Source organism: Bufo gargarizans, chromosome 3, assembly GCF_014858855.1.
Source record: "Bufo gargarizans isolate SCDJY-AF-19 chromosome 3, ASM1485885v1, whole genome shotgun sequence".
Lineage (NCBI taxonomy): Eukaryota > Metazoa > Chordata > Amphibia > Anura > Bufonidae > Bufo > Bufo gargarizans.
The window spans coordinates 229,130,081-229,152,075 of NC_058082.1; positions in this window are offsets into that span (position 1 = coordinate 229,130,081).

Genomic DNA, 21,995 nt, shown 5'->3' on the forward strand with positions numbered 1-21,995 from the left:
GAGAAGAGGATGGAGAAGGAAAGGAACTGCTCATGATCCTAAGCATACCACCTCATCAGTGAAGCATGGTGGTGGTAGTGTAATGGCGTGGGCATGTATGGCTGCAAATGGAACTGGTTCTCTTGTATTTATTTCTGATGTGACTGCTGACAAAAGCAGTAGGATGAATTCTAAAGTGTTTCAGGAAATATCTGCTTATATTCAGCAAAATGCTTCAGAACTCATTGGACGGCGCTTCACAGAGCAGATGGACAATGACTCAAAGCAGACTGCAAAAGCATCCAAAGAGTTTTTCAAGGGAAAGAAGTGGAATGTTATGCAATGGCCAAGTCAATCACCTGACCTGAATCCGACTGAGCATGCATTTCACTTGCTGAAGACAAAACTGAAGGGAAAATGCCCCAAGGACAAGCAGGAACTGAAGACCGTCGCAGTAGAGGCCTGGCAGAGCATCACCAGGTATGAAACCCAGCGTTTGGTGATGTCTATGCGTTCCAGACTTCAGGCTGTAATTGACTGCAAAGGATTTGCAACCAAGTATTAAAAAGTGAAAGTTTTATTTATGATTATTATTATGTCCCATTACTTTTGGTCCCTTAACAAGTGGGAGGCACATATGCAAACTGTTGTAATTCCTACACCGTTCACCTGATTAGGATGCATATACCCTCAAATTAAAGCTTATATTCTGCAGTTGAGGCACATCTTGTTTGTTTCATTTTTAAATCCATTGTGGTGGTGTATAGAGCCAAACATGTTAGAATTGTGTCCATGTCCCAATATTTATGGACCTGATAGATAGATAGATATATATATATATATATATATATATATATATATATATATATATATATATATATATCTATCTATGTACACACACACTATATGGATAAAAAGTATTGGGACACAGTCTTATTCACTGAATTCAGGTGTTTTGTTCATTACCATTGCAATTGGTTTAAAAATTCCAGTACCTAGCCCTGTAGTCTGCCTTTACAAACATTTGTGAAGGAATTGGCCATTAAAAAGAGCTCAATTAATTCAAGTATGGTACTATAATAGGATATCACTGCTGTAACATGTCAGTTTCAAGAAATTTCCCTCATAGATATTCCACAATCAGCTTTGATATAATTGTAAAGTTGAAGTGTTTTAGAGACCACATAACGTTACAGTGCGGGGTCGGCCAAGAGCTGAGAAGCATAGCACATAACTGCAGAGTTACAAACCTCCTGTGGCATTGACTTCAGCACAAAGACCGTACCAGGAGCTTCATGACATGGGTTTCCATTGCCGAGAAGCTAGGTGCAAGCCTTACATCACCAATGCCAAGTGTTGGATGGAGTGGTGTGATGAATCATGCTTCTCTATCTGGAATGATAATGGATAAGTCTGGTTTTGGCGAATGCCAGAAGAATGTTAGCTGCCTGATTGCACAGTGCTAACTTTTAAATTTGGTGGAGGAGGGGTAATGCTATAGGGATGCTTTTGAGGGATTGGTCTGTGCCCTATAGTTCCAGTGAAGGGAAATAGTAATGCTTAACTTTAAACAATTGCATGCTTCCAACTTTGTGGAAACAGTTTTGCAAAGGCCTTGTTTGTTCCAGCATGATTGTGCCCCAGTGAATAATGCAAGGCTCATAAAGGCTGGGTTGCGTGAGTTTGATATGAAAGAATTTGGCCCTCACAGAGCCCTAACATCTACCCCATCCAACAACTTTGAGATTAACTAGAATATAGGTTGGACAGAATAGGCCAAAAGTCCCAGATATACACTCCAGAATCTTGTAGAAAGTCTTCCCAGAAGAGTGAAAGTTGTTTTAGGGTACTTTCACACTAGCGTTTTTCTTTTCCGGCATAGAGTTCCGTCCTAGGGTCTCTATACCGGAAAAGAACTGATCAGGCATATCCCCATGCATTCTGAATGGAGAGTAATCCGTTCAGTTTGCATCAGGATGTCTTCAGTTCAGTCGTTTTGACTGATCAGGCAAAAGAGAAAACCGTAGCATGCTACGGTTTTTTCTCCGGCGAAAAAAACTGAAGACATGCCTGAACGCCGGATCCGGCATTTTTTCCCATAGGAATGTATTAGCGCCGGATCCGGCATTCAGAATACCGGAATGCCGGATCCGTCGTTCCGGCATGCGCATGCGCAGATCGGTAAAAATGCGAAAAATGTACAAGACGGATCCGTCGGTCCGCATGACAAGCGGAGAGACGGATCCGTCCTTGCAATGCATTTGTGAGACGGATCCGCATCCGGATCCGTCTCACAAATGCTTTCAGGCAGCAGCAGATCGGCGGATCCGGCGGCCAGTTCCGACGACGGAACTGCCCGCCGGATCACACTGCCGCAAGTGTGAAAGTAGCCTTAGCTGTAAAGGGGACACCAACTCCATAATAATACCTATGTATGGATTCAGAATGGGTTGTCATTAAAGCTACAGTAGGTGTAATGCATTGGTTTCTCAATACTTTTGTCAATATAGTGTACATATGTATACTCTTACACTACCAATATACTGTAAATACAATCTTGAAATATTGCTGCTTTTGGTAGATATATTTGAAGCATTAATCTTTAAGATCAGCAATTCCAGAGATTTTACCTCAGACTGCTGATAAGAGATGCCAAATATTGTTCATGATTACTTCTAATAAAAACAGATAAAGAATCTGATTACTTTACATTTTGATGTTATAGAATATAATTTCTCAAAAGGAGAAAAGCATTAGAAAGCCAAGCTACTTTTGGTAGGGCAACAGCTTATTTCACTGTAAACCTAAAGCTGGAAGCCTAATACAGTATATATAGAAGTTTTTCATTGGGAATTAGCTGCAGACAAATTGATTCATTTATGAACAGATTTTTTTATTTGATTCTTCATCTGTTTTCCAAAATACAAATCACTAATTCACTGCAAATCTGAAACCTAGCAAAAGGATTCTACCACCTCTAACAGAAATCAAAATGCTATTAAGGCCTCTTGCACACAACTGTTCAGTTTTTTCCGGTCCACAAACTGCGGATCCACAAAACACGGAAGCCGTCCGTGTGCCTTCCGCAATTTGCGGAACGGAACAGACGGCCCATTGCAGAAATGTCTATTCTTGTCCGCAAAACGGACAAGAATAGGGCGTGTTATATTTTTTTTGTGGGGCAACGGATGCGGACAGCACATGGAGTGCTGTCCGCATCTTTTACGGCCCAGTTGAAGTGAATAGGACCAGAACAACGGTTGTGTGCCTAAGGCCTAACACTGTGTACCGTTTTTATCCTATACCAGCGATGGCTAACCTCCAGCACTCCAGCTTTGGGTAAAATACAACTCCCAGCATGCTCCATTCATTTCTATGGAGTTCTGAGAACAGCCAAGCAAGTGCACATTTTGGGAGTTGTAGTTTTACCACAGCTGAAGTGCCAGAGGTTAGACATAACAATGTGGAAGTTTTTTTTTTATAGATCTTATACTCAGATGAGATGAAAGAGACATTTTATAGACCAGACAGGTAGGTCTGTGACTCAATCACTTTTTGACATGGTACATTGGTTAGAGTGAGCTGAGATTTTATCAGTTTTACTTAACTCTCAAAACAACTGTAGTTTCTGGAGGAGACTTCTTCAAATGAAGGTATTAGAATCCTACTAGACCATATTTATTCAATAGTATGCTACATCTCATGCATTAAAGGGCTTTTCCAGGACTCTCATATTGATGATCTATCCATATAATAAGTCATAAATATGAGATTTGGGGGTCCAACATCCAGCACTCCCACCAACCAGCTGCAGTACCTTAGAATGGCCAGTTCACAGTGATATAGTTGATCTATACTCACTTGTTTCCCTTTTTCTACTGCCTCTTTTCTCTGCCAGTTCCTTCTCTTCCTTACTTAAGTTCTTCATGCACTGCTAAGTATTTCATGACTCCATGGGGTCAAAACAAGGGATTAGTAGTAGCCCAATTAAGGAGGACAAAGGCTCTAGATTTACATACCTTTACTCCAGATAGACATGCCCCCTGAGACAGCAATATGCCTGAGGGAGCATGTGTAACTTGAGTAATGGAGCTGAAATAAGAACCACACAGATACATCTCTTACCCTCATCCCAAACTGGGTTCCTACTGATTACTCAGTATTATCTCATAGGCAGGGATGAAGTTAGAACTGACTGGGTCCCACAGCAAATTTTAGCACGGGGCACCCTCTTCATGACCATCCTAGCATTGCTTGTGTGCATATGTAAGGGTGGGTTCACATCACCTTTTTACCATCTGTTTGACGTATACTTGGAAAAAAGGGATACAAAAACGCAGGACACCACGCTTTTGTATCCTACAGAGTCCGGCAAAAAAGTGGACTTTCTTTTACAATGGAATCTTATATATGCAACAGAATAACATCAATCTGCGTTATACGTTTTTGTATATGTTAAACGCATGGCAAAAAGGTGATTTGAACCCAGCTTAAGTGTGCCAAAATAAGCATTAGTACACAGCGGAGCAACATGACAGAGAAGGGAGGCTGCCATGTACTGTAGGCTATATTACAGAAGGCTGGTCCCGGTGGTCAGTAGTGTGGACTGTGTTCTACAAGGCTCATTTACTCTACTGGGAAATACAGGCCACACTACAGCATAATATACTGGAATCTACAGTATACACTAAATATATTAGCCCTACAACCAAATAATAACACCACCATACAGTGACCTGATAACACCTCCATACAGGGACGGGATAACACCTACATACAGTGACTGGATAACTCGCCATATGGTGACAGGACAATGCCTCCATACAGTGACTGGATAACCCACCATACAGTGACTGGACAACGCCGCCATACTGTGACCGGATAACACCACCATACAGTGACTGGATAACACCTTCATACAGTTACTAGATAATACCTCTATACAACGACTGGATAACGCCTCCATACAGTGACTGGATATAAGGTATAAGGGGCACAGTATAGAGTATTAGAGGGCACAGTACAGGGTATGGTAAGGAGGCACAATGGTGGGCATAATTGGGCATAGTACAGGGTAGGAGGTACATTATAGGGTTTAAGGGGGCATTATAGAGGTTAGGAGGCACAGTACAGGTGTATCCCCATATACCCTTGTACTGTGCTGCCAACAGTGTATGTTTAGGGGGCACAGTCCAGGGTATCAGACTTACCAAAGCTGGCAGGGAGTCTGGAGCAGGAGGGTCCTGACTCCTGGCTCTGGCTTGCAGCGGTTCTCAGAGGTGGGTGGTGGGTGGTAATTCAAAGCTGCAGCTTGGCGGACAGGCATAAAAACATGGGGCCAGGCGGTCATTAGTGATGAGCGGCAGGTGCTATACTCGATTTCAACAAAAATTTGCGAATATTCGATAGAATATTCGTTTTATATTAGTTGAAATTGAATATTTCGTCATTATTCTAGTTATCACGATTAATATGCGATTTAAATAATCGCGTATTGCGATTTTAACTTAAGGCTACTCTCCTATTGTTTGTTTGATATCTAGAATTAGTGAAGATGACGAATATGACAAATGTATTCGTCATATTCCTCAAAACGAAGATAACGAAGTATTCTCCATCTTCGTTTTTAGCTACCTATTCGTCAACTTCGCTAATTCTAGCAATCAAATAGGAAAGTTGACTATAGAGACAGCTGTGTTTAATTCGCTATGCGATTACATTACTTTGCTTTTTTTTTTTTAAATTGAACAGTTAAATACTTGATTGTTATAATGATTCTATTTATATATAAAAAAAAAAAGCTAAGTACCAGGAGTACAGATATTCTAAATTCCCTACTGGGGTTATCCCTACAACAAATGGTTGAGGAGCCAGCCCGGAGGGAGGCCATTTTGGATTTGATATTCACAAATGGGGATTCGGTATATGATGTCATTGTAGGCGAAACCTTGGGATCTAGTGATCACCAGTCAGTGTGGTTTAATATAAGAACTGTGAAAAAGTCCCACCACACAAAAACAAAAGTTTTAGATTTTAGAAAAACAGACTTTTCAAAAATGAAATTAGTCATAAATGAGTCCTTATCAGACTGGAACGGATTACATGGAGTCCAGGAGAAATGGGACTACTTAAAAGGTGCATTATTGAAGGCAACAGAAAATTGCATTAGACTTGTCAGTAAAAGCAAAAAAAGGAAGAGACCACTGTGGTACTCAGCAGAAGTGGCCCAAATCATTAAAAATAAAAAGCTAGCATTTTGTAATTATAAAAAAACCCAGAGCAATGAAGATAAGGAAATCTACAAGATTAGGCAGAAAGAGGCCAAGCAAGTTATAAGAACTTCTAAAGCTCAGGCAGAAGAAAAACTAGCTCAGTCTATGAAAAAAGGGGATAAGACATTCTTCAGATATATAAATGAAAAAAGGAAATTAAAACAAGGAATAACTAAATTAAAAATAAAGGACGGAAGGTATGTAGAAGAGAATAAAGGGCTAGCCGACTGCCTTAATGAATACTTCTGTTCAGTTTTTACAAAAGAAAAAGAAGGAGAAGGACCTCCACTAGAAAGGATGACTATTAAATCGTTTGATGCATGTGTCTTTACAGAGGAAGATGTTCTAAGTTTGCGGTCTAAAGTGAAGACAAATAAGTCACAGGGGCCTGATGAGATACACCCAAAATTATTAAAAGAGCTTAGTGGTGAGCTGGCAAAACCGTTAACAGATTTATTTAACCAATCATTAGTAACAGGAGTCGTCCCGGAAGATTGGAAATTGGCAAATGTCGTGCCCATTCACAAGAAAGGTAGTAGGGAGGAATCGAGCAACTATAGACCAGTGAGTCTGACATCAATAGTAGGCAAATTAATGGAAACCCTATTAAAGGATAGGATTGTGGAACATCTAAAATCCCATGGATTGCAAGATGAAAAACAGCATGGGTTTACTTCAGGGAGATCATGTCAAACAAATCTTATAGATTTTTTTGACTGGGTGACTAAAATAATAGACGGTGGAGGTGCAGTAGACATCGCAAATCTAGATTTTAGTAAGGCTTTTGACACTGTCCCACATAGAAGACTTATCAATAAACTGCAGTCATTGAGCATGGACTCCCATATTGTTGAGTGGATTAGGCAGTGGCTGAGTGACTACAACCCTCTGTTGTCTGTCAATGGAGAACATTCAAAACAAGGTCATGTTACCAGTGGGATTCCACAGGGATCTGTACTGGGACCAATTTTGTTTAATATCTTCATAAGTGATATTGCAAAAGGCCTCGATGGTAAGGTTTGTCTTTTTGCTGATGACACAAAGATATGTAACAGGGTTGATGTTCCTGGAGGGAAACGCCAAATGGAAAAGGATTTAGGAAAACTAGAAGAATGGTCAGAACTCTGGCAACTGAAATTTAATGTGGATAAGTGCAAGATAATGCACCTGGGGCGTAAAAACCCAAGGGCAGAATATAGAATATTTGACACAGTCCTGACCTCAGTATCTGAGGAAAGGGATTTAGGAGTAATTATTTCAGAAGACTTAAAGGTGGGAAGACAATGTAATAAAGCAGCACGAAATGCCAGCAGAATGCTTGGATGTATAGGGAGAGGTATAAGCAGTAGAAAGAGTGAAGTTCTAATGCCGCTGTACAGAACACTGGTGAGACCTCACTTGGAGTATTGTGCGCAGTACTGGAGGCCATATCTCCAGAAGGATATAGATACTCTAGAGAGAGTTCAGAGAAGAGCTACTAAACTGGTCCATGGATTGCAGGATAAAACTTACCAGGAAAGGTTAAAAGACCTTAATATGTATAGCTTGGAAGAAAGAAGAGACCGAGGGGATATGATAGAAACTTTTAAATACATAAAGGGAATCAACTCGGTAAAGGAGGAGAGCATATTTAAAAGAAGAAAAACTACCACAAGAGGACACAGTTTTAAAATTAGAGGGGCAAAGGTTTAAAAGTAATATAAGGAAGTATTACTTTACTGAGAGAGTAGTGGATGCATGGAATAGCCTTCCTGCAGAAGTGGTAGCGGCAAATACAGTGAAGGAGTTTAAGCATGCATGGGATAGGCATAAGGCTATCCTTCATATAAGATAGGGCCAGGGACTATTCATAGGATTCAGATATATTGGGCAGACTAGATGGGCAAAATGGTTCTTATCTGCCGACACATTCTATGTTTCTATGTTTCTATGTAAGTAATATAATCGCATAGCGAATTAAACACAGCTGTCTCTATAGTCAACCTTGCTATTTGAGTGGTAGAATTAGCGAAGTTGACGAATAGATAGTAAAACGAAGATGGAGAATACTTTGTTATTTGTTTTGAGGAATATGACAAATACTTTCGTCATATTCGCTAATTCTACCAAGCCAACTATAGTAAACCAGGTCCAAGTTGAAATAGCAATGCGATTAATTCAAGTTATAATAATCGAATTTCGATTTCAACTTAGCACTGCTATATTCCATATTCGTTAATTCTAGCCTAATATGGAATATATCAGTGCTAAGCTGAAATCGAAATTCGATTATTATAACTTGAATTAATCGCATTGCTATTTCTACTTGCACCTGGTTTACTATGGCAAAATATTCTACATCTTCCTCAATTTAAGTTACAATCGCATTACGCGATAATGACAACTACGTAATTATCGAGTAAGGCGATTTTGTCGCTAATTCTACCAAGCCAACCATAGTAAACAAGGTCCAAGTTGAAATAGCAATGCGATTAATTCAAGTTATAATAATCGAATTTCGATTTTAACTTAGCACTGCTATATTCCATATTCGTTAATTCTAGCCTAATATGGAATATAGCAGTGCTAAGTTGAAATCGCAATTCGATTAATTCAAGTTATAATAATCGAATTGCGATTTCAACTTGGACCTGGTTTACTATGGTTGGCTTGGTAATATTAGCGAATATGACAAATGTATTCGTCATATTCCACAAAACGAAGATAACGAAGTATTCTCCATCTTCGTTTTAGCTACCTATTCATCAACTTTGCTAATTCTAGCAATCATATAGGAAAGTTTACTATAGAGACAGCTAAGTTTAATTCGCTATGCGATTATATTACTTTGCTTTTTCTTATAAATAGAATAATTATAATAATTATCAGGTATTATAATTATTCTATTTATTTAAAAAAAAGCAAAGTAATATAATCGCATAGCGAATTAAACTTAGCTGTCTCTATAGTAAACTTTCCTATATGATTGCTAGAATTAGCTAGAATTAGACGAAACACATCTGATACTGGACCCCCCGATTCAACCCAAGGATCAACTAAGCCTATAGTTACAACTGGATAGGCTATGATTTTTATATTAGAGTCCAAGACATTGGATCGATTATTTGGATCGAATATTTGGAAACCATCAGGTATTTCCTCCTTGCGATTATAGTACATATAAGAGTTCGGACATTGGACTGAATATATGGATCGAATATTTGGAAACTATCGGATACTCTCTCCTTGAGATTATTTATTTGAAATTATCCGATAATTATATGATATTTATATATTGGGTCATTTGATTACCATTGTGTTTCAGTGTTATTGATTGTAGGTACTATTTTAGTCTGATCAGACTTGTGTAAGTTCTAGACTTGACAGCGGCAAATCAATGGATGTCGTATATCTTGACTTCTCCAAAGCATTTGACACTGTACCGCATAAAATATTAGTATTTAAAATGAGAGTGCTTGGACTGGAAGAAAATGTCTGTATGTGGGTAAGTAACTGGCTCAGTGATAGAAAACAGGGGTGGTTATTAATGGTACACACTCAAATTGGGTCACTGTCACTAGTGGGGTACCTCAGGGGTCAGTATGAAGGCTTGTATAGTAAAATATAAATTTTTGCAGATGACACTAAACTGTGTAAAGTAATTAAAACAGAAGAGGACAATATACTACTACAGATGGATATGAATAGATTGGAGGCTTGGGCAGAGAAGTGGTAGATGAGGTTTAAAACTGAAAAATGTAAGGTTATGCACATGGGGAAAAAAAAAATATACATGTCACCAGTACATACTAAATGGTAAAATACTGAGTAACACTGACATGGAAAAGAATTTAAGAATTTTAGTGGACAGCAGACCAAGCTGCAGAAATCAGTGGCAGGCAGCTGCTGCCAAGGCCAATAAAATAATGGGCTGCATCAAAAGGGGCATAGATGCCCGTGATGAGTAGATAGTACTGCCACTTTACAAATCACTAGTCAGACCACACATGGAGTAAGGTGTAGAGTTCTGTGTACAGTTCTGGACTCCTGTGAACAAGGCAGACATAGCAGAGCTGGAGAGGGTACAGAGGAGGGCAACTAAAGTAATAACTGTAATGGGTGGACTACAGTACCCTGAAAGATTATCGAAATGAGGGCTATTTCCTTTAGAAAAAAGACGACTAGGGGGCGATCTAATAACTATGTAAAAATATGTCAGGGGTCAGTACAAATATCTCTCCCATCATCTAATTATCCCCAGGACTGTGACTGTGACAAGGGGACATCTTCTGCGTCTGGAAGAAAGAAGGTTTATACACAAACATAGAAGGGGATTCTTTACGGTAAGAGCAGTGAGACTATGGAACGCTCTGCCTGAGGAGGTGGTGATGATGAATTCACTAAAAGAGTTCAAGAGGGGCCTGGATGTATTTCTGGAGTGTAATAATATTACAGGCTATAGCTACTAGAGATGGGTTGTTGATCCAGGGAGTTATTCTAAATGCCTGATTGGAGTCGGGACGGAATTTGTTCCCCTAAAGTGAGGAAAATTGGCTTCTACCTCACAGGGATTTTTGCAAGGAATTTTGCCTTCCTCTGGATCAACTTCCAGGATAATAGACTGAACTGGATGGGCAGATGTCTTTTTCAACCTTATAAACTATTAGTGTTGAGCATGAATATTTGAATAGTGAATTTTTATCGCGAATATCGCCACTTTGAGAATTCGCAAATATTCAGAATATACTAGAGTGCTATATATTTGTTATATCGAATATTCAGCATTTTTTTTCCATCTGAACACATGATTCCTCTCTGCTTCTTGCTTGTGGGCCAATGAGAAGGAAGCAATATCAAGTTCACAACAATACTTAGTGCACCAATCAGTAATCTGTAGTCAGACCTGCTAAAATGTGAAGTTGCACGTAGTGCGAAAAAATATTCTAATCACTGCCTATTAGCGCAATTGCGAATATATTGGAGCACTTGACTCTATCTGCATATAAAGCTAATCTAATGTTCTGCCGTGCCAACCATTTTCTACAGTCTTGGGAAACTTATATCAGCTTTAAAAATGTAGCCAGAGTGACCCACACCTGTACTTCGCGTTATGAATTCGCCATTACGTGATTTTTGCATTGTTGATTTTTTGCATTCAATAAAATAATCTCAAATTCTTGAAATTTGCGAATATATGATGAATATTCTACAAAATATTTGTGAAATATCGCAAATTTGAATATAGCCCCTACCACTCATCACTATAAACTATGTTACTATATCATTAATCCTTTAGCAGTAAACCAGTGAGTCACTGCAATGGTTTAGGGATAGCTCTGTTGAATGTCTATTATGATATATTTTCAAAAAAAATTCAATAAATGATATATTTTAGTATGAATTGAACATCCCTGTTGTCAGGAACATACTTAGAAATCAGTGGACCCCTTATCAAGAGTCTGAATTGGGCCCCTTGTCTCTGCCCCTTCCCACTATCCACCACTGGCCCAACCCACAACCTGCCCTGGCTCCTCCCTGTCCTGCCGCCTTTTTACCAGGAAAAAAATAGTACCGTTCAATTTTATGAACCACCACCCAGCCATTCATGCAATGCAAGTCCAAATTCGTATCAGCAAACATCCCCCACCCTTTCATGGACTGCTACAGACTTACCATCCACTTACCCTTACCCACCATCAAAAACGACTGCAGTCTTATCATGTTCCCCCATGTACTGTGTCGGCAGTCCTATTAGCCCAACCATAAACTGCGCTGTGGCTGCAGGTTTATGAGCCACCAAAAGCACTCCTTAAGCTATGTACACATATACTGCAGAGGTTCTGGCAGGAAGCTTTGTCACATATTTCAGCAAAAATAGAGGACAAAAGAATGTTGCATCCAGTAGTATTTTGCCTGACAAAATGCCTATACTCACTCCAGATCCCAATGAATGGGATCCTTCAGGTGCCAGTGGTGTTGAGCATATGCTGGATCCAGTGATTTCAGTATTCTGCTTCGATGCTGGGACAAAATACTAGAATCTGGTAACAATTGTTCATCTAATCTAACCTATGAACTGTGCCAGTTGCTCCTTCCTTTTATATAGTGTGTCATCCTTTCCCCCATGGACTATGCCTGCGGTTTATCATATAGTATTCCACACCTCTCCCATGAACTGCGCCTGCTGCTGTTTCCTCCTCTCTCCCTAACCCCTCCCCTGCCACCTTCCCCAGTGCTGACTTACTGAGTGTGCTGCTGTAGCCAGTTGTCTTTGTGCACATTCAACGCCAGAGGCAGATCTTCACAGTGCTAGACTGGAGTCTGGACCGGTGACGTTGCTGACTCAGGTCAGAACATAGCAGAAGATAACAATATACACCTCAGCTGCAGCAGAACATGATAATGCACACCTCAGCTGCTACAGAACCTCAAAATACATACCTCGGCTGTTTCAGAACATGATAATACACACCTCAGCTGCTGAAGAACATGATAATACATACCTTAGCTGCTGTAGAATATCATAATTCAGACCTCAGCTGCTCTAGAACTTCATGATTCACACCTCAGCTGCTGCAGACCATCATGATACATATAGAAAACTACAATTCCCAGCATTTCTAGGATGTTATTATGGGCTATCACAGGACATTACAACTTTCGGAGGAAAAGAAACCACTATACTCTCCTCCATACACAGCACAGCTCCCCTGTCCCCGCACATTGTGACATAACACAGTTTCTGCACCACTCCTCCTCTGCACTGGTGAGTTCTGTCTCTTCCTACAACGGTCAAATGATGTTGAGGACATAACATAGGTCCTTCTCCTCTGCACTAGTGTTGAGCGGCATGTCCCATATTCGAATTCGCGAAATTTCGCGAATATTCGAAAGAATATTCGTAAAATATTCGCGAATATTCGAATTCGTTATTATTTCGCATATGCGATAATTCGAATTTTCGCATCGCATAATACATATTATGAGATGCAAAATTCGCATGTGCGCTAATGAAATCGCCTTACGAAGATTCGCAACTCAATTCAATCACTAATGTAAGAATGCAAAGCCCTTTGCCTCTGTTCTGGGACGTGCAGATATTCGCCTGTGCGCTAATAAAATCGCCTTACAAAGATTCGCGCCTCAATCACTTTCTAGGCAATGTGAGTAATATCTGAGCTTTTGGACTTTTGGGAATCAATCGAGATACAGTGGGGGGTGATGACAGTAGTTGACAGAGTACAGATCAATGTAATCTGTAAGGTGGAAACTAAAATAAAAAATACGAATATTCGTAAATCGAATTTTACGAAGTTCGAAGTATTCGCGAATATGGTGCTATACTATATGAATGCACATGCACAGGCCTTTGCCTCTCTGTTCTGGGGACAAGTGTAGATATTCGCATGTGCGCTAATAAAATCGCCTTACGAAGATTCGCAACTCAATTCAATCACTAATGTATGAATCATACATTAGTGATTGAATTGAGTTGCGAATCTTCGTAAGGTGATTTTATTAGCGCACAGGCGAATATCTACACTTGTCCCCAGAACAGAGAGGCAAAGGCCTGTGCATTCATATAGTATAGCACCATATTCGCGAATACTTCGAACTTCGTAAAATTCAATTTACGAATATTCGTATTTTTTATTTTAGTTTCCACCTTACAGATTACATTGATCTGTACTCTGTCAACTACAGTCATCACCCCCCACTGTATCTCGATTGATTCACAAGTCCAAAAGCTCAGATCTTACTCACATTGCCTAGAAAGTGATTGAGGCGCGAATCTTGGTAAGGCGATTTTATTAGCGCACAGGCGAATATCGGCACTTGTCCCAGAACAGAGGCAAAGGGCTTTGCATTCATACATTAGTGATTGAATTGAGTTGCGAATCTTCGTAAGGCGATTTTATTAGCGCACATGCGAATATCGGCACTTGTCCCAGAACAGAGGCAAAGGGCTTTGCATTCATACAGTATGAATGCAAAGCCCTTTGCCTCTGTTCTGGGACAAGTGCCGATATTCACATGTGCGCTAATAAAATTGCCTTACAAAGATTTGCGACTCAATCACTTTCTAGGCAATGTGAGTAAGATCTGAGCTTTTGGACCTTTGGGAAACAATCAATTATATGTGTACTGTAATTTTGTGAAAAAAACTTTTTTTTACGAATATATAGCACTATATTCGAAATATTCGCGAAATCGCGAAGTTGCGATATTCTCGAAAAAAATTCGCTTTTCGAATATTCGCGCTCAACACTACTCTGCACAGCTAGCTTGTATATTTATATATTTAGGGTAGGGATGCTCAACCTGCGGCCCTCCAGCTGTTGTAAAACTACAACTCCCACCATGCCCTGCTCTAGGCTGATAGCTGTAGGCTTTCCGGGAATGATGGGAGTTGTAGTTTTGCAACAGCTGGAGGGCTGCAGGTTGAGCATGCCTGATTCAGGGGATGGGCTGTTTGTCAATGGATAGACCTCCTCCCCACATGGGCTCCATAGCAGCTGCATGATTTCCTTTTACTTATTTGACCTTAGAATTTGTATACAGGGCTAAGCAAGACCCTCATACTTTGGGTCCTTAATTTGGAACTGCAGTAACCCAAAATAGGTAACTTGCAAATGTGTTTATTGTTATTTAATGTTATTTGTTTCTTTGTAATGTTATGATATATTGTACCCATATAGTTTTGTATGGATATGTCAGGGTTAACAATCTTTTTAAAATCACTTATGAGTTAGTGCTAACAATACATACAGATTAAAACTATCAGTGGTGTGGGTTGCTCCGTCTTTTACTATATGCCAATATTATTGCTGTTACTTCACTGCCTAGTGCCAATATTGGTTACAACCTATGCACGGTTTGTAGCCATCTTCTTATTATCACCTATATTAGCTGTAAATTTACTCCTGTTACGGAGCTCCCTCACTACCAATGAGCCTAAAATTTTAAGCACTCATACACCCTGCATCCCGACATGTTTCGCTGGTCACCCAGCGTCTTCAGGGGATCGTGCAGGTATGAGTGTTGGGGGCGTGGACCATCTTTTGAAGGCTCATATTTTGGTGATGTGTTTGCGACTACCACTAGAGTAGTGTCACATCGTACACACCTTCCTTTATGTCACACCTCCCTCAATCTGATAGGTTCACATATGCCGGGACTGTGTAACGGTCGCGTACACACACAGGGGGGAGGGAAGTGACCACTGCGCTCCACCCTTACCCCTGGCCCAGCCTACTTGCCTCGCGAGTTCTAATGACAGGGGAAAACTGGACGGCAATCCCTAGCCTGAACTAAGTGCAGGGATGACAGACAGACAAACAACAGAACGTGAACGGACCGAGTCAATACCAGGAAAGCTACAAAGTACAAATGGAGCAAGCAGAGAATAGTCAGGAGAAGCCGGGGTCATAAATACCAGGAGAGTCGTGAAGTACCAAAGGAGTAAGCAGAGGATCGTCAGGAGGAGGCCAGGGTCAGAATACCAGGAGAGCAGCAAAGTACACAAGGAGCAGGCAGAGGATCATCAGGAAACAGCAGGAGGTAAGTATGCCAGGAAATTCAACATCACAGGTGGAACCTAAATTAACAGGCAACCTGTGGCCAGCAGGCTGCCTGTATTTATAGTGGGGAGTGAGGGTCATGTGGCGTGGCCAGCGTCACATGACCGACAGACCAACCAGTCGGCGCTCAAAGCAGACTTAGGAGCAGGGAACCTCCTAGCTAGCAAAGCTGCCCTGGGAACGAGGTCAAGCACAGATCCTCACTCCCGAAGCTAAGCAGCAGGTCTGTGGCTAACGGGAGACCGAGTGCACCTTCGGAACCCCGTTACAGACTGCCAGTTTCAGATTTTGCGATGTATCAAGTAAGTTTGCGCATGTGCGTGAACTTTGAAATATTTCTCTCTCGGCAGTGCGTATTCAATTGGGACTGCGCAGGCGTGTGAACTTAGAAATTTTCTTTATTGTGCAATATATCAGGTAGGTTCGCGCATGCGCGTCAACTTAGAAATATTTAACTCCCAGCAGTACGTGTTCTGTTGGTACGGCGCAAGCGTGTAGACTTAGAGATTTTCTTTCTGTCAGGTAGGTTCGCGCATGTACCTCAACTTAGAAATATTTCACTCCCAGCAGTACGTATTCTGTTGGGATGGCGCAAGCGTGTGAACTTGTATTTCCACTTAGGAGTTTTCATAGTCCTTCTCTCCAATACGCGAAGCGCATCCACTTCAACATATGGGACTGCGCATGCGTGTAGACTTAGAAGTTTTTCTTTTTCTTTGATATACGGTATGTTAAAGGGAACCTGTCACCAGTTTTATGGTGTCCTAACTAAGGGCAACATAATTAAGTGACTGATTCGCTTAGCAAAATGCTGGGTCACTTTCTTTAATTGACCCAGTCAATCTGCCAACATCTTGTATTGAAAAGCTGCAGCTGATAATAATGAGTCCTGAATATTCATGAGCTCCTGACTCTCACCGCCCACCTGCTGCTGAATGACAGTTATTTTACATATGAGGTCCCTTTCACACGAGCGTGATTTCCGCGCGGGTGCCATGCGTGACGTGAACGCATAGCAACCGCACTGAATCCGGCACCATTCATTTCAATGGGGCTGTGTACATGAGCGTTTTTTTTCACACATCACTTCTGCAATGCTTTGAAATCGCAGCATGTTCTATATTCTGCGTTTGTAACGCAGGACAGGCCCCATAGAAGTGAATGGGGCTGCGTGAAAAACGCATTGCATCCGCAAGCAAGTGCGGGTGCGATGCGTTTTTCACTGATGGTTGCTAAGAGACGTTGTTTGTAAACCTTCAGTTTTTTATCACGCGCGTGAAAAACGCATCAAAACGCATTGCACCCGCGTGGAAAAAACTGAACAACTAAACGCAATCGCAGCCAAAACGGACTGAACTTGCTTGCAAAATAGTGCGAGTTTCACTGAACGCACTCTGAACGCGTCCGGCCCCAATCCGCAACGCCCGTGTGAAACCAGCTTTAGGCTGAGTTCACAATGCGTGAGGTGAAAGCATTGCACCTGCACTGAATCCTGACCCATTCATTTCTATGGGGCTGTGCACATGAGCAGTGATTTTCACGCATCACTTGTGCATTGCGTGAAAATCGCAGCATGCTCTATATTGTGCGTTTTTCACAGCCCTGGCCCCATAGAAGTTAATGGGGCTGCGTGAAAATCGCATTGCATCTGCAAGCAGGTGCGGGTGTGATGCGTTTTTCACTGATGGTTGCTAAAAGATGTTGTTTGTAAACCTTCAGTTTTTTATCATGCGCGTGAAAAATGCATCAAAACGCATTGCACCCGCGCGGAAAAAACTGAACAACTAAACGCAATCGCAGACAAAACTGACTGAACTTGCTTGCAGAATAGTGCGAGTTTCACTGAACGCACCCTGAACGCACCCGGACCTAATCTGTCACGCCCGTGTGAACTCAGCCTTAATCAGCAGCAGGTGGGCAGGGAAGTGGCTATAGCTCTGAATTAAATATACACTGGACTCCATGACATCACGCTGGATCGAATCAGCTCTTTAGCATGCGGCATCTTTGTGTGTATATTATGAGGTAACCGTCTGTCACACCAGTAACTGAATACATGTAAGGTACTTTTTAGTAGTTAGTGATTGTATATAATTAGTTAGATTATAATTAAACATCCACATGACAGGTTCCCTTTAAGTGAATTCATGCAGTCCTTAGATGTAATTACGCAAAAGTGGGGACTTGGAGATTTATAAGATGTCACATCAGATGCATCTCGCTAACTCTGCAACTTCAAAATGTTACTTCTATCATCAAGTATCGATATATTAGGATGCATATGTGATATTCTTAAAAATACATATCTTACTTAGCGTTCTGATACAATTATGATGTTACAGTAGGGCTGTGTATGAATATTGGCCTCTACCTTAGTATATTGTCCACTTATCCAGTGGTATACTTATTCTTTTTCTCCAGGTTATCTGGGGGTCCAAGATTTTTTCTATAATTGATCCTTAATTTTTTCTTTTTGGGATCAGCCACCAGGGAAAAACTCTCTCCAAGACGCTCAGCTATTCAGGTTTGGAAGGAGGTGTGTCTCTTTGCTCGCCACTAGAGTGGCTGAGAAGGAGGTGTGTCAGCGCAGGCGCACAACGACGGGGTAGGCAAATTTCACACTTAGAGTTTCTGTGAACGCACCGAGGGTAGGTAAAAATTATATACACATACATAGATGCATTCATACACACACTCTCCACATACATGGACACACTCATACACGCACTCAACATATACATAGATGCATTCATACATACGCTCACCATATACATAGATGCACTCATACACACACTCTCCACACATACATGGACGCAGTCATACACACACTCTCCACACATACATGGACGCAGTCATACATGCACTCTCCACATACATGGACACAGTCATACACGCACTCTCCACATACATGGATGCATTCATACACACAGTCACCACATACATGGACGTACACATATACAATACACATATATAGACACCCAGCTTTCCTACTGTCCCTCTCCCCCATACTCTAATGCCTCTGCACTTGTGCCATGCAGGATAGCAGGGAAGTTGGATGACATCTCATGATATAATTCACCCAGCTTTCCTGCTGTACTGCAGGTCACATGTGCACAGTCTGGGAAAGCTGAATATTACCGCAGTGCCCCTGCCACTCACATCACTGGTGCAGTTGTGGCAATACAACTGATGTTCAGCATGCTGGGCAGGGAAGGTTCAGGCAGCAGGAATCGCGGGAGGAAAAGGGGGCGTGGCTATTATAGCTCCGCCCACATCGGGCCATCCTGTTGCTGGTCACTGTCCCTCCTCTAAGAACTAAGGAGGGGAGCAATGTCACTGATCAGTGGCGTACACACAATCAATGGGGCCCCTGTGCGAAACTGATCCATGGCCCCGCCCCCCTGGCCGCCCGCACAGCCCTACCTATATATCGCACCCATACCTCTTACATCCTGTGATTTCTCCTTTGAGGTAGATGTTCTCTTTCTTCATCTTCTCCATTCAGACCGGACCACCATGATGATTTCTTTCAACCATCTCTCATCTCTGCAAAGTTTGACAGACAGAAATCTTAGTTTCCTACCCCCATCAGACCCCCAGTCAGCCCCCATCAGACCTCAGATCAGCCCAAAGACCTACATCAGACCCCCAGCCAACCCCCATCAGACCTCAGATCAGCCCAAAGACCCCCCAGTCATCACCCATGCCCATCAGACCTACTCGAATAGTCAGTGCCCTGATGCGGGCTTTTCTTGCCAGAGTGCCAGTGTGCAAACCCTCCCCCCCACCCGGTCATCTGCCAGGGGCCAGGGGGGGCCTGGGGCCCTCACTGCTACTCCAGCAACTACTAGTCTCCAGTGAGTGTCATATTAGTGATGATGATGAGTCAGTCAGACTCAGAGTCAGTGCAGCCCAGCCCACGGCTTTTCCTCACTTACCGTCGATTTACCGGCTGGCGGCTGCTGCGGCCCTGTCTAGGGCAGGGGAACTTCGAATCTTCTGGTCGATCGGCGCCTCGGCAGTCCTCTTCTTCGTCCGTCCTCTCTGTCACGTCCGGATCCCGTTTGAGTTTAGGTGCGCGCATGTTCCTGCGAGACCTGCCACAGGAGTTCACAGGTCTCACGGGATTGACGCCGTGCTCGCTCCTGCCCGGGCCCGGCACTGACCGCAAGGAGGGGGCAACTTAACTGGGAAGTGACTATGAGAAAATGAGATCAGATAGAAGTCATACACAGCTGCAGCAGGGGCCAGGGGTCTGCAGATGGCAGGCCCCCTAGGGTGCCGGGCCCGTTCGCAACTGCGACCCCTGCGACCCCTATATGTACGCCGATGTCACTGATGTCAGGACTCTGGACCCGCTGCAGGAGAAGTCAGCTGCTCTAACAGGGGCCCGGGGTGACGAACTACAGTGACTGCTCCCGGGCCCCTTCTGAGCTCGGGCCCCGAAGCAGCTGCTTCCCCTGCTTCCCTGATAGTTACGCCACTGCCCATGGTGATGGGGACGCACCTCTGACAGAGCGCTGCCATCCGCGGCACCTGAGGGGTTAATTGCGCAGACAACAGCTCCCTGTCAGAGGTCGGTTGCCGGTGTTCCATTCTTTTTTGCTATCCGTAAAACTTTGCTACCCTCGCCACCCTCGCAAATTTTTCCCTACCCTCGGCGCGCATACACAGTGGCCCATAAATTTTACCTCACCTCGGCGCGCATGCGCTGTGGCCTGTAATTTTTACCTACCACAGAAACTCTAAGTGTGAAATTTGCCTACCCCGTCATTGTGCACCTGCACCAACACACCTCCTTTGCAGCCACTCTGGTGGCGAGCAGCGAGACACACCTCTTTCCAAACCTTCCTGTGCGGCTACTTCACAGCAGGAAGTGATGAGGGTGGCGAAAAATAACGGAACACCAGGAATGTTTCTACAATGTTTGTATTGGTGTACAGTGCGCCATCCCCCCGGTATTAAAATCATTGGTAGACAGTGTGCCCCCCCCCTCCCTGGTAATAAAATCATTGGTGGACAGTGCGCCCCCCCCCAGTATTAAAATCATTGGTGAGCAGTGCACCCTCCCCCCTCCATCATTGGTGGCAGCGGCAGTTCCGATCGGAGTCCCAGCAGTGTAATGCTGGGGCTCCGATCGGTTACCATGGCAGCCAGGACGCTACTGAAGTCCTGTCTGCCATGGTCAGTTAGTCAGCAGCATTATACTTACATGCGCTCTGGCCGCCCGGCGCTGCTTCTTCCGGTAACTCACAGGTCTGTGTGGCGCATTGCTTATGCTTATAGCAATGCGCCGCACAGACCTGTGAGTTAGAAGAAGAAGGAGCGCTCGGCGGCCACAGCCCATGTAAGTCTAATGCTGCTGACTAACTAACCATGGCAGACAGGACTTCAGTAGCGTTACACTGCTGGGACTCTGATCGGAACTGCCGCTGCCACCAATGATGTAGTGGGGAGGGCGTACTGCCCACCAATTATTTTAATACTGTGGAGGGGGGGCACACTGCCCACCAATGATTTTAATACTGGGGAGGGGGCGCACTGCACACCAATGCAAACATTGTAGAAACATACCCGGCACCCGACCTCTGACAGGGAGCTGTCATCCGTGCAATTAACCCCTCAGGTGCTGCGGATGGCAGCGCTCTGTCAGAGGTGCGTCCCCATCACCACGGGCAGTGGCGTAACTATCAGGGAAGCAGGGGAAGCAGCTGCATCGGAACCCGAGCTCTGAAGAGGCAGTCACTGTACTTCGTCACCCCGGGCCCCTGTCAGAGTAGCTGACTTCTCCTGCAGCGGGTCCAGAGTCCTGCACTTGCACCTCTGTCACTGACCTAACATCAGTGACATTGCTCCGCCTCTCCCCTCCTTAGTTCTTATGATGGACAGTGATCAGCAACAGGACGGCCTAATGTGGGTGGAGCTATAATATCCCCGCCCCTTTTCTACCCGCGATTCCTGCTACCTGAACCTTCCCTGCCCAGCATGCTGAACATCAGTTGGATTGCCACAACTGCGCCAGTGATGTGAGTGCCAGGGGCACTGAGGTTATATTCAGCTTTCCCAGACTGTGCACATGTGACCTGCAGTACAGCAGGAAAGCTGGGTGAATTATATCATGAAATGTCATCCAGCTTTCCTGCTATCCTGCATGACACAAGTGCAGAGGCATTAGAGTATGGGG